Here is a 14,166-nt window from a genome sequence, read left to right as displayed (position 1 = left end):
TGAGGGAGACCTCTTGTCATGGCAGCCTCTATAAAGGACCCTCCCACTCACTCCAGAACAACAGGCTGGTTCAGTCTGGGGGTTACCAGGAAATGGACTGCGAATGCTAAGGCGGCTGAGAACCGGGGACACTCCGACCCCTCTAACAGAGGGCTGGTTGTGCTGCAGCCTCCCACACGGTGTGCAGGCCTCCCTCAGCCTGGCTGAGTGCCATTCTGTGTTGACGACAACGGTCAGGCTCCAGCCAGGGCTGGGTGTCCCAGTGCTCAGTCCTGGTCTCCAACTAGAATGAGCACACAGGACAGAACAAAGAGGGCCTGTGCTTCCGGCCTGCGTGTCCCACCATGGTCCTGCCACAGTCCCCACTGTACAGTGTCCTCTGTGTGTTCCATGAATCCACTAAACCCCAGGGAAGAATTTAGCCACCTAACCACTGAGGAGAGGAGGAGTAACAGTGTGGAGGTCAGGTTGGTTTCTGTATTGTTACAGAAAGGTCCTCAGGTCAGGCCCGAGCCACCGCTGGGGCTGTGACCCGGGGAGCATAGGGGACAGTGAATCCCAGTGCTCCGTGCCTGCTGCTCCCAGCAGGAGCCAAGCAGTGGGTGCATCCTGCCCCCTCCCTGGGAGCCAAACGTTAACAGGCACAACCCTTCACAGTTGTAACTATTTTCCTGTAAATGTTTACTGCTTCATTTACAATCTGCTAGTACCTGCACATAAACTGGCAAACATATTAATGGGAAAACTTCGTTTGACAATTTTGTGAACATACACACCAATCACAGCATGCACATGCGCTTTCTAATTCTTTTACCACTCGTGATGCCAGTACTTGAGCAGATCTGAAGGTGGTTATTTCCAGAGGACTGTGGCCATCAGCAGTCTCCCTGGCAGAGGTGCCACAGGGGTGGCCTAAGGTGGCAGACAGAGCACTCGGCCACTAGAAGTTGAAGTTTGTGCAATAAGGTGTCACGATGAGTCTGAATTTGTGGGAGGAAGTGCTGGCTGTCCTGGGGTGCTGCTGAGGCCATGGTGGGAGTGTGTGGGTTTGTGAGGAGCTAAGATCAGAGGCCGCTCCCTACAAGTCCTGCAGTGTCCAGATGCAGTCACTTGCTCACTGACCCAACACTAAGCACCCAACGCTGTGGCCTCTCATGGGCCACACTTTTGAAGAGAGAAAATGGCAATTTTTAAGACATAGTTGTGGCTCTTGGAATCTGCCTGAAAGGAATTCTGACCAAAAGGCCAGGAAACAAAGTGGACAGCCTAAAAAGCGTTTTTTATGGAGATGCATTTATACCATTTGTTTCACCACAGAGGAAGGTGGGACGCTGTCCTTTTATCACTGTTGCCCGGGGTTCCCTTTAGCAAGTCGGTTTCTACATTTGTCTTGGGTTGGGGGTGGGGGGGTGGCACAGTGCTTGCCCAAACCCTGCAGGGCCTGGAGGCTGAGACCTCTTTTCTCCAGCTCTGAAATGACTAGGGTGTGCTGGTGTCCTGCCACCTCCAGCAAAGTAAAGGGCCGCGCTGCCCCAGGTGCAAGCTCTGTCATACGGAGGAGCAGGCAGGGCGGTTCCCTTAGAAAAGCTCCTCCCCTCTCACATTTGCTGGAGCTCCCCAGTTCCCTAGTCCCGGGGCTGGCCTGAGCAGCCTAGGTCCTGCTGGCATAGTCGCTTCCTGCCAGGCCTGTGGCCTCATTTCCGAGGGAGGGGGCAGTGGGGGGCCTTTCCTGCTCCCCCTCCCTGATGCCTGCGAGGTGTCTTCATGGCTAACCACACTCGGCTGCTCACTCACTGACGTGTCTAGGTCTCAGTTCTTTAGGGATTTAAAGCTGTTTTCCATTAGAGTGAAGAAAATATGACCCATCGACATTTATTTTTCATGAAATAAAAGTTTATACATTACCATTCTAAGGAAGGTTGGAATTTAACATTCTCACTTGTAGACACAATTTCAAAAAGGATTCAGTCACTCCCTTTTTATCACCAAAAGGGGAGGGGTGGGATTTTAAGCATTTTCAAAGTTTTACAAAGGACAGGGAAGTACATAGTATTGTACTTAAAAGGAATTAAATGCGAGAGGAAAAATTTTGGCACATTAATTGGAAGTTTCACTTTTCTGGAAAAATCAGTGGGATATTTCATACTATGAAAATTCTGGACAACCAAGTTACTGCAGTGTTTTATGTTAAATAGGAATCTGGTTTGTAAGTAAATTTTAACTGTTGCCCTGACATTCTCTCCACTTGGTTGGGATTAGTGAACAGTCCTCAGTGCCCTGGTCCAGAAGTCTCCCTGGACCTTCATGAAAGGACTCGGGAAGAACGCTGCTGAGAACTTGATTCTCAAGGTCCTTGAAATGAAGGTGTTTGCACCCCACTTTTTCTATCTTTCATCATAGGCTCTTCTCTCTTGTCATTCTTGAGAGAAGAGTTAGTTACTGGGCTGGCCAGCCAAGGGTCCCTTTCTCAGTCAGTGTGGACTGAGGAGCCACTGGGGGGCTTTCCACAGAGGTCAAGCTTCCAAGTCAACCAGTGTGCAGACGCCTCTCCTCTGGCTTTTCCATGCCACCAAACCCCTAAAAGGCCTGTGCTCAGCCAGATATTAGACTTCTAATCCTAGAAAAGGTCTTTTTATTCACCTGACACCAGGTCTAAAGGTCAGGTCCTCCACCACATAGCAAGGCGCTGTGGGACACATTTCTTCCACAACAGGCCAAGTGCCGTCAGTCCTCAGACTGCCCTCAGGAGATGGGAGAGTGGGGCCGGGCTGGTGCACTCTGTACAGCCTTGTACTTACACGTGTACAAACACCTTTGGCAAGTTCACACTTTCCACGGTTGAAAACTTAAATAGGATCAGCCTTGAGTGAGGTCTAGTAAAGCCTCTTTTCTTAGGTTCTTCCATAGGAAGACTTGACATAAACCCTGTATGACAGACAGTGCACACTGTCAATTTCTCTCGTTGTGTCTACTGGAAAAGACCTGGCCTCGCTCCCTGGCCCTTTTGAGCAAAGTTTCAAGTCTTGATGTTTCTCTGTAATGGGCAGAGGCCTACCTTCTCTGAAGTCTTTCAGCCGAAGACCCACAGAGCAGGAGTCTCCACACCAGACCGCTCCCAGGGATGGCGTAACACACCCTGGGTCCCTTTCCTCCAGGTGTGCACACAGGAGTGTGTGTGACAACCTCAGCTACAGCACTCAGTGGCTTCCAATTTCTCCGCATTTAAAAGAAGCTGGTTTTTTTTCTTCTAAGTAACCTGTATGTATATTATTCAGACTAAGCAAAGTAAATATTACTCAGATGTTACTACAGGGTTTATGTGACAAAATATTTTTTTAATTGTATACAGATAATCGCTTTTTAAGGTAGGGAGAACAGCTTTGGGTACAACATTGAACCCCACTCAACATTATAAGGAAATGCTTTTAATGACTTTCTAAAAGCTCTGGTCATTGAACAGGTGGTTTTAAAGACTGCATACTGTACCTACAATAAGGATGACCCCACACCGAAACACTGTTTTTCATTGAAAAAACTCTAATACTTGTTATTGGTAGAGCTATTTAAAATCCTGGCAGGGGAAAAAACTCCTAGCTGAACATTAAAAGAACAACCTGATGGTTACATCTTTACCAGACCCTTCCGTACAGTAATCTAAGACTTGTTAGGAGGCAGTTTTGGCGTCAGGGGACTGTGCCTGGGTGGCTCTATGTGCAGAGTCCAGCCGAGCATCTGGACTTCCCCAGCCCTGGGGTTGTATTATTAGCATAAAGGGCACAGAACTCTGGTGTGTTATGCCAGAAAGCTGTTATTTCACAATACACATCCAATAGATAAGCAAGCATTTAGTCACAAAATACTTAAGAATTGGATGGTCCAATACAGGGAGATGTAGAAGTCTTAGGTAAACTCAGCAGCAGTCCGGAATCACAGCACTGCCAGGGAGCCTTCCCAGACAGAGTTGGAGCTCACGGTGAAGAAATCATCAGCTGTGCTCAGCCTGCCTGCTGCCTTCACGTTTTCCATACCCTTTGCACTTTCCCATATTTCAGTTTTATAGAAAGCTACGAATAGGTTAAGAAGACCACTAAATTATTGTTATGTTTATATCACAAAACTTCAATGAAAGTGGATTTTAGGATTTACTTTTCATATTTACAACACATCTACTCATCCTAACTTATTGTTAGGATTCAAACCAGTTAAGAATTAATTCATGTGGTATTCCTAAGTAATATTTACTAAGTCATTCCTCAACGATTATAATCAGTGATTTTTCTGTCAGGGTGAATGTCTCAATTCAGCTACTGAAGACAAAAACATACTATGCCAACCTGCTGGGAGAACTGCTATACAAACAGTGAAAAAATGTAGATCACTTCCCTGCCGTGAGGAGTCTGGATGTAAATCACAGCAATCACTTCTGCCACTAATTCTTTCAACAGGTAGATGATGCCTGTTCAAAGAACAAACTTGGATAAAGTAACGTGTTTAATTTCTGTACTAATGCTAAGTGATACTGTTCACCAAACTAAATGTCACCTGCAGAAGAAAGCAGAGGCCTGAGGGGCCCAGGTGACTCCTTAGCACACGCCTGGGCTCCACCAGAGGCCTCAGGCCTGAGACAGCTCCCGGGAGCAGACTCCACTGGATGGACGTTCTCGGCCCGGCTGCTGGGCTCCGGGAGAGAAGAGCCTGGTCAGTGAAGACGCTCTCTGTTTTGGACAATTCAAGAATGTGATGGTTTAGTTTTAGGCTTTTTTAAAAAACAAAATTTCTAATAAACTGTTCACTACAACTGAAGTAATTGTCAAAATATTTATTCCTTTGTGTGACATGCTAGATTTCTATGAATATAGCTAATCATTTCTATTTTGTAAATACTACCTAACATTACATGAAGTATATCATAATAAAATATTTTTGCATCACCCTTTGCATCCTGTGAATAAGGTTTTGTTTAATGGAGGGACATATGCAAAATAGGCATTTAGGTCAAAAGTCAGAAACTGGTCAGCAACCTACAGATTTATAATGAGGTTTTTGTTTTTACTCTTATATCTGCTGTTTTTTACAGTGTTTTTAAAGTTTTGGATTAGTTGTCAGCATTTTAAAATCAGATTTCACATAAAAATCCAGTTTCACAGGTTCACATGCAATGCATAGTAAGAACAATTTTATATCCAGAATCTAAAGTACATTAGATTCTTCGTTATAGAAACCTTCAGGGGTCCTAAAGGACAACAGAAATACTGATGAGAGGAAGAACTATAACTATCCCATACCTGCCCCTTTATTAACAGATTTGCAGTAAAGTGTTTAAAAAATGAATCTTACATAATGACCCAATATATATACGCACATACACACACAACCACAGCCCAAAATTTCACAAAATAATGCACCCTTGCTAGGATATATTCTATAGTATACACTCGTGTAAAATCTCTCCATTCTATTTCATTTAAAATTCTAGCTGTAACCTACTAAATAAATTTAACATGAGATTTTTTTCAATATTATCACAAACTTCGAAATGAAATGTGAAAATATGGGAATCCAAACTTTTACTCAGATAAATAAGAAAATTAATGTCTGCCTACCTATTAGAAATCCACTTACGGAATTTCTGAAACTTAAAAACAAAATTAAGTACAGACATGTAAAGAATACATATTTTTCAGTGCTATTCTGGTTTAAGGGTGTTTCAGTAATTTTCTACTCATTAAAAAAGTTATTCTGGTCAAACATACAACTAGTTTAATATGGTATTCTAATAATTTTTAACTAAATTTTTAAAGCTATGTAAGTGCAGTTTAAAAAGTCAGTTGGATCTGGAAAACCCAACACCTTTTCATGATTAAAAAAAAAACAATAAAAATAAGGAATAGAAGGGGGCTTCCTCATCTGATAAAGGGAATCTAAGGAAGACCCACAGCTAACCACACTGAATGGTGAAAGACAAGGGCGTCCCTCCAACACCACTGAAGAGACTCACCAGGGAAACCGGAAAGGCATCTATATCTAAAGGAGTAAGTAAAACTACCTCTATTTGCAAATGACATGATCTTGTATATGAGGAATTCACCAAAAAATATTAAAAGTTCATGTTTGCAGGATACAGGATTTCCAACACAATAACAAATTAAATTTTACATACTAATAATGAGCAAATTAATAAACCAATTCCATTTGTGATACTGAAAAGAATTTTTGTAAAAAAAAGTGTAAGACTTGTACACCGAAAACTACAAAACAGTAAAGAAATTAAAGATTTAAGTAAATGGAAAGGCATCCCATGTTCATGGACTAGAAGACAAAATTATTGTTAGATTGGGAATGGCCACTAACTTGGTCTACAGATTCAACACAATCCCTAGCAGAATTCCAGTTGCTTTTTGTAGAAGTTAATCAGCTGATCCTAAAATTCACATGGAAATGTAGGGACCCAGAAAAGCCAAAACAATATTGGAAAAGAAAAAGAGGACTCATGCTGCTGGGTTTCAAAACTTGCTACAAAGCTTCAGTATTCAAGATAACGCATACGGCCCCGACCTGTACAGCTCAGCTGGTGGGGCATCATCCACCAAGGGAAAAGTCACCAGTTCAATTCCCAATCAGGGGACACATCTAGGTTGCAGGTTCAGTCCTGCATGCAAGACTGAACGGGTTGTACATGTAAGTTCTTTGGCTTCTCCACTCCCTATGCTACACTTAACCCAGCCCTGTCTATTTTGTGCCTACTATTTATGCTTCTTACTCTCCATACTTTTTCCCCCTCTCGCCCCATCCCACTCTCCCACTCATAACCCTCATGTGATCTCCATTTCTGCAATCTGTTCCTGTTCTCTTTGTTCAGTTTTTGTTTTCTTTCTTAGATTCAGTTGGGATGCATGCAAGAGTCAACCAGTCAGTGTTTCACATCAATGTTTTTCTCCTTAACGCCCCTCTCTAAAAATAAATAACATCTTTTTAAAAAATGACAGTGCATATGGACTGACACGGATCAATGGAACAGAATTAAGGATCCAGAAATAAGCTCTTACATTCTCACGATCAAGTGATACTCAACAAGGGTGCTAAGATCACTGACTGGGAAAAGAATAATTTTTTCAACAAATGCTACCGGGACAGTAACTATCCACAGGCAAAAGATTCAAGTTGGACCACCTACCTCACACTGTACACAAAAATTAACTCAAAATTTATCTCAATATAAGAGCTAAGACTATAAGACTGTAAGGCTCTTAGGGAAAAAACAGGAGCAAGTCTTTGTGACCTTGGGTTGGACATCAGTTTCTTAGATATGGCTCCAAAGCACAAGCAGCGTAAGTAAAACTGGATAATTGAGTTATATCAAAATTAATAACGTAATTTTCTACTCTTTAAAAAAGTAGAAAATAATGGTATTGTTTGCCATCACACAATACCATTAAAAGTGGGGGAAAACTACCTAAATAATGGGAAAAATATTTGCAAATCATATTTTTGATAAGGGACCTCTTGTACATTCTCAATAAAACTCAATAAAAAGTCCTGGCTGGTGTGGCTCAGTGGATTGAGTGTGGGCCTGTGAACCAAAGGATTGCAGTTTGATTCCCAGTCAGGGCACATGCCTGGGCTGCAGGCCAGTTCCCAGCAGGGGATGCACGAGAGGCAACCATACATTGATTATTTCTCTCCCTCTCTCCTTCCCTTCCCCTCTAAAGATAAATAAATAAAATCTTAAAGAACTCAATTTTAAAAAGCAACCCAATAAAAAATGGGCAAAGGATATGAATAAACATTTCTCCAAAATGTTTATGGAGAAAAACATAAACATGTACTCATCATGAATGACCAGTAAGTACATGAAAGGATGTTTAACAGGAAAATGCTAGTCAAAACCACAACGAGACCACCTCATAGGCTGGCTATAACTTAAAAGATAACTTTTTATTGGTGAAGATGTGAAGAAAAAGGAACCCTAATACAGAGCAGATGGGAATGTAAAATGGTACAATCACTTTGGAAAATAGTCCCAGAAGTTTCTCAAGTGTTCAAACAGGTTATGTGACCCGGCAATTCCACTGCTAGGTATTTACTCGAGAGAGGGAAAAACAATGTCCACACAAGTGTGAATGTTTATAACAGCATTTGTGAACAGCCAAAATGTCCATCAACTGATGAACAGGTAAACAAAATAGTACATCCACACAATTATCATTCAGCTCTCAAAAGAAGTGAAATACACATACTACGACATGAATGGCCCTGAAAAACATGGTAAGTAAAAGGCAGATACGAAATGCCACATATTGTTGGATTCAATTTATGTGAAATCTCCACAGCAAGTAAATCCATAGGGACAGGAAACAGATTAGTGGTTGCCAGGGGCTGGGGTTGGAAGGTATGGGGAGTGCCCACCAATGGGAGAGAGTTTCTGGGGTGACACAATGTTCCAGAATCAAACAGTGGGGATGGTTGCACAACTTCTTGGTTAATATACTATAAACCACTGGCTTGCACACTTTAAAAAGGTGCATTTCATGGCATATAAATTTCAATTGTAGTGTTCTTTTTAAAATAATCAGTTGTTTTTAAAGTATATTGATTATGCTATTACAGTTGTGCCATGTTTTTCTCCCTTTTATCCTCCTCTACCCTGCACCTCCCCGCCCTCCAGCATTCCCCACCCCCCGTTTACTTCATGTCCACGGGTTGTACATGTAAGTTCTTTGGCTTCTCCACTCCCTATGCTACACTTAACCCAGCCCTGTCTATTTTGTGCCTACTATTTATGCTTCTTACTCTCCATACTTTTTCCCCCTCTCGCCCCATCCCACTCTCCCACTCATAACCCTCATGTGATCTCCATTTCTGCAATCTGTTCCTGTTCTCTTTGTTCAGTTTTTGTTTTCTTTCTTAGATTCAGTTGTTGATAGTTTTGAGTTTGTTGTCATTTTACTGTTCATAGTTTTGATCTTTTTCTTAGCTAAGCCCCTTTAACATCTCATGTAATAAGGGCTTGGTGATGACAAACTCCTTGAACTTGACCTTATCTGGGAAGCACTTTATCTGCTCTTCCATTCTAAATGAGAGCTTTGCTGGATAGAGCAATCGTGGATGTAGGTCCTTGCCTTTCATGACTTGGAATACTTCTTTCCACCCCTTCTTGCCTGTAAGGTCTCTTTTGAGAAATCAGTGGATAGCCTTATGGGAACTCCTTTGTAGGTAACAGTCTCCTTTTCTTTTGCTGCTTTTAAGATTCTGTCCTTACCTTTAATCTTGGCTAATGTAATTATGATGTGCCTTGGTGTGTTCCTCCTTGGGTCTAGTTTCTTTGGGACTCTCTGAGCTTCCTGGACTTCCTGGAAGTCTATTTCCTTTGGAAGAAGGAAGAGAAGAGAAGGAAGGAAGGAAGAGATTGGGGAAGTTTTCCTTCATTATTCTTTGAAATAAGTTTTCAATCTCTTGTTCTTCCTTTCTCCTTCTGGCACACCCTATTGATTCAGATATTAGAGTGTTTAAAGTTGTCCCACAGGTTCCATATTATCTTTTTTTTTTTTTGATTCTTGTTTCTTCATTCCATTCTAATTGAATGTTTCTTTCTTTTGTTCCAAATCGTTGATTTGAGCCCTGGCTTTGTTCCCTTCACTGTTGGTTCCCTATATATTTTCCTTTATTTCACCTTCTATAGCCTTAATTTCTTCCTTAATTTTGCAACTGAGCTCAATCATTTCTGTGAGCATCCTGATTACCAGTATTTTGAACTCTGGATCTGATAGGTTGGCTATCTCCTCATCACTTAGTTCTTTTCCTGGAATTTTCATCCGTTCTTTCACTTGGGCTTTCTTTCTTTGTCTTGGCGCACCTGTTATGTTGTAAAGGAGGGTAGCCTTAGGTACTGGCCAGGGTGGGGCAACCCACTTTGCTGTGTTGTGGCGCTGTATGTGGGAGAGGGGTCAGAGAGAAAACAGTGCCACTTGCTCAGCTCTCGCCCTGCTTTCAGTCACTTCCCTTGCTTCCCGCGAGCGAATTGCACTCTTTCAGGTGCTGATTCCCATATGGGTGGGTTTGTGTACACTCTATGACCCCGTGGGGGCCTCTCTAAAGGACTCTCCTGTGAGACTGGGAGTTTTCCCCTGCCCCGGCAATCCCCACAGATTTTTTACAGCCAGGGGTTTTGAGTCTTAAGCTTTCCATGCTGAAACCCTGGGCTTCACCATCTGTCTTGCACCCCATTTGTTCCTCCTGGTTTATCCATGTGCAAATGTGGGATGGCCCATTCAGCCAGCCACTGTCTCACCCATACAGTCTGCCACCTTGCCAGGCATCCTCTGTGCCCTGCTGTCCATCTCCACCCCTCCTACCAGTCTGAATGGATGTTTAACTCCTTGTTTGTGAGACATCCATGCTTTGGTTTTCTGGCAGTTCTGGTTGTTTTTTGTTGTAAAATCGGTTGTTATTCTTCTTTTGGTTTGTGAGGAAGTGAAGCATTTCTACCTATGCCTCCATCTTGGCCAGAACTCCAGCTGCTTTAAAAATCAACTCAAAAGAACTAATATAGTGCTCTGAAGTACAGTATACCAGATGACATGATATCGTACATACAGAACCCCAAAGATTCCACCAAGAAACTACTAGAAAACCATTTTTACTAGAACTAAAAAATGAATTCAGCAAACTAGCAGGACACCAAATAAATATCCAGAAATCAGTTGCATTTTATATGCCAATAACAAACAGAAAAGGAAATTAAGGAAACAATTCCATTCACCATTGCTTCAAAAAGAATACAATACCTAGGCCTTGGCTGGCGTAGCTCAGTGGATTGAGCACAAGCCTACGAACCAGAGGATCGCGGTTCAATTCCCAGTCAGGGCACATGCCTGGGTTGCAGGCCAGTTCCCTGCAGGCCAACTCCCAGCAGGGGACGCGCAAAAGGCAACCATACATTGATGTCTCTCTCCCTCCTTCCCCTCTAAAGATAAATAAATAAATAAATAAAATTTAAAAAACAAACAAACAAAAAAAGAATACAATACCTAGAACAAACCTGACCAAGGATGTAAAAGTCCTAGAACAAACCTGACCAAGGATGTAAAAGTCCTGTACTTGGAAAATTATAAGACACTGAAGAAAGAAACTGAAGAAGATACAAATAAGTGGAAGTACATACCGTGTTCATGGATAGGACAAAGTAACATTATTAACATGTCCACACTACCAAAGCAATTATAGATTCAACACAATTCTCTATCAAGATCACAATGATGTGTCTCAAAGAACTGGAACATTTCAAAAATTTATATGGAACCACAAAAGACTCCACATAGCAACAGTGATCCTGAAAAAGAACAAAGCTGGAGGAATCATGCCACCTAATATCAAACTATACTACAAGGCTACAGTAATCAAAACAGCCCGGCACTGGCATAAAAACTAACACAAAGATAAATGGAACAGAACAGAAAGCCCAGAAGTAAACCCATTTTAAAAATTTTTATTTATTTATCTTTAGAGGGGAAGGGAAGGAGAGAGGGAGAGAAATATCAGTGTATGGTTGCCTCTGCCGGGGACACACAATGTATTGTGTGTCCCTTGCCAGGAACTGGCCTGCAACCCAGGCATGTGCCCTGACTGGGAATTGAACTGCGATCCTCTGGTTCGCAGGCCTACACTCAATCCACTGAGCTACACCAGCCAGGGCTAAACCCACATTTTTATAGTCAATTAATATTTGACAGAGGAAGTAAGCACATACAATGGACTAAAGATAATTTATTCAATAAATGGTGTTGGGAAAATTGGACAGATACATGCAGAAAAATGAAACTAGACCACCTTCTTACACCACACATAAGAATAAATTCAAAATGGATCAACGACTTAAATGTTAGACCCGAAACATAAAAATCCTAGAAGAAAACACAGGCAGCAAAATCTCAGACATTGCTCACAGAAATTTTTATCAGATATATCTCCCCAGGCAAGGGAAACAAAAGAAAAAAAATGAACAAATAGGACTTCATCAAACTGAGAAGTTTTTGCACAGCAAAGGAAATCATCAACAAAATAAAAAGACAAACCACAGAATGGGAGAACATATTCACTGATACTCTGATAAGGGGTTAATATACAAAATTTATAAAGTAGTTACAAAAGTCAACACACACACACAAAAAAACAATTAAAATATGGGCAAAGGACCCCAATTGGTGTGGCTTAGTGGATTGAGCACCGGCCTATAAATCAAAGGGTAAACCAAAGGGTCGCCGGTTTGATTCCGAGTCAGGACACATTGTCTGGGTTGTAAGCCAGGTCCCCAGTAGGGGGCACACTAGAGGCAACAACACATGGATGTTTCTTTCCCTTTCTTTTTCCCTCCCTCTCTCTAAAAATAAATATTTTTTAAATGGTCAAAGGATCTGAATACACACTTCTCCAAAAAAGACCTACAGATGGCCAGTAGACATGCAAAGATGTTCAACATCACTATTCATCAGAGAACTGCGAATAAAAAACCACAATGAGATACTATCTCATACCTGTCACAATGGCTATCAATAAATCAAGTGCTGGTTAGGATATGAATAAAGGGGAACCCTTTTGCACTGTTGGTAGGAATGCAGACTGGTGCAGCCACTGTGGAAAGCAGTATGGAGATACCTCAAAATATTAAAAATGCATCTGCCTTTTTACCCAGCAATCCCACTTCTGGGAATATAGCCAAAGGAAACCAAAACACTACTTCAAAAGAACATCAGCACCCCTGTGTTCACTGTGGTGTTATTTACAATCGCCAAGGTATGGAAGCAGTCCCAGTGTCCGTCAATAGATAAGTGGGTAAAACAATTATATTTAAACAATGGAATTCTACTTGGCTGTAAAAAAAAGAAATTTTTACCCTTTGCAACAGTATGAATGGACCTGGAGTTAACATTCATTATGTTAAGTGAAATAAGCCAATCGGAAAAAGACAAATACTATGTGATTTCTTTCCTATGTGGGATCTAATGAACAAACTGAACTAAGAAGAAAAATGGGGACAGACTCATAGATGGAGAGCAGATGACAGCTAGTGGGTGGGTCAATTAGGGGGCGGAGGGATCAAGCAAAAGGGAAAGAGGACTCATGGCCACAGGCAATAGTGTGTTGATTGCTGGGGGAGGGAGGAATCAGGGGACTAAAGGGCAATGGAAAAAATATAAGATGTTTAAAAACAAAATACAATATACCATATTTTGCCATGTATTTTTTGTGCCCTTTTCCCAGATTTTTCAGGGATGCACATTCTACATGAGTATAAGGAGTACATGCCATGGGTACAATAATCCCATGTATCACGTGCACAAAAACGTGGGTGTGCATTATACACGGCTAAATACGGTAGTTGTGTTTGCTCATTCAAATACTCGAGACGGTCACTGGCAGACTGTGAAGGCTGTGTACTACTGTCACGACAATGTTTCTCAATCACAACAGCTGCCAAGAGTTCAAAAGATTTTAAACTTAATTGTGCTGATGTGATGCACTTTGCGTATCAGGTTTGTTGTTAAGCTGGCTCACTGCTCCACAGTTTAAATGACAACCCTGAGCTGAAACCAGGATGCTGACTGAGTCTACGCGGTGGGCGAATGCCCTTGACTCCTCCCGTGAGGTAACTGCTTGTGGGGGAAATCACTTCTTTTAAAGTTTCTCTAGGGTGTCACTATAATAGCATAAACAACAAAATTAATCAGAAATAAAATAAATAGTTTCTCTAGGGGTGGCCGAGATTGAATCTTGTAGCAGAGTAGCTTCAGAAGACGCACTCCATCAGCCCCATGCAGCCAGGCTCCACTCCACACTCAGCCGAACCTGCAGGAGATCAGAGACAGGGCATACCCACTGTCCCAGGGATCCGTCTCTTCAGTGTGACTGCCCAGGGCTGACTAGGCCCTAAATAACTGTTGCTCAGTGCAAAGCACTTACTGGGCCCCAAGTATCTCCCGAATCAACTAAAGATCAACCAAGTTCATTTGCTTTTATGGCCCCTGAAACCTGATGTGAACTCTACCAGCTCACTGGACAGACTAAACGTGCCAGAGTCAGCTTCTGGTCCCAGTCGGGCTACCCCATGTCACACCTCCCCTGTCAGAGGGGGGGTGGCCAGCCCACAGTCAGGGGCTCCAGCCATGTTCT

This window comes from Sturnira hondurensis, unplaced genomic scaffold, assembly GCF_014824575.4.
Source record: "Sturnira hondurensis isolate 20B ecotype Veracruz unplaced genomic scaffold, ASM1482457v3 Scaffold0018097, whole genome shotgun sequence".
Classification (NCBI taxonomy): domain Eukaryota; kingdom Metazoa; phylum Chordata; class Mammalia; order Chiroptera; family Phyllostomidae; genus Sturnira; species Sturnira hondurensis.
Note: the sequence above shows the minus strand (reverse complement) of the source record.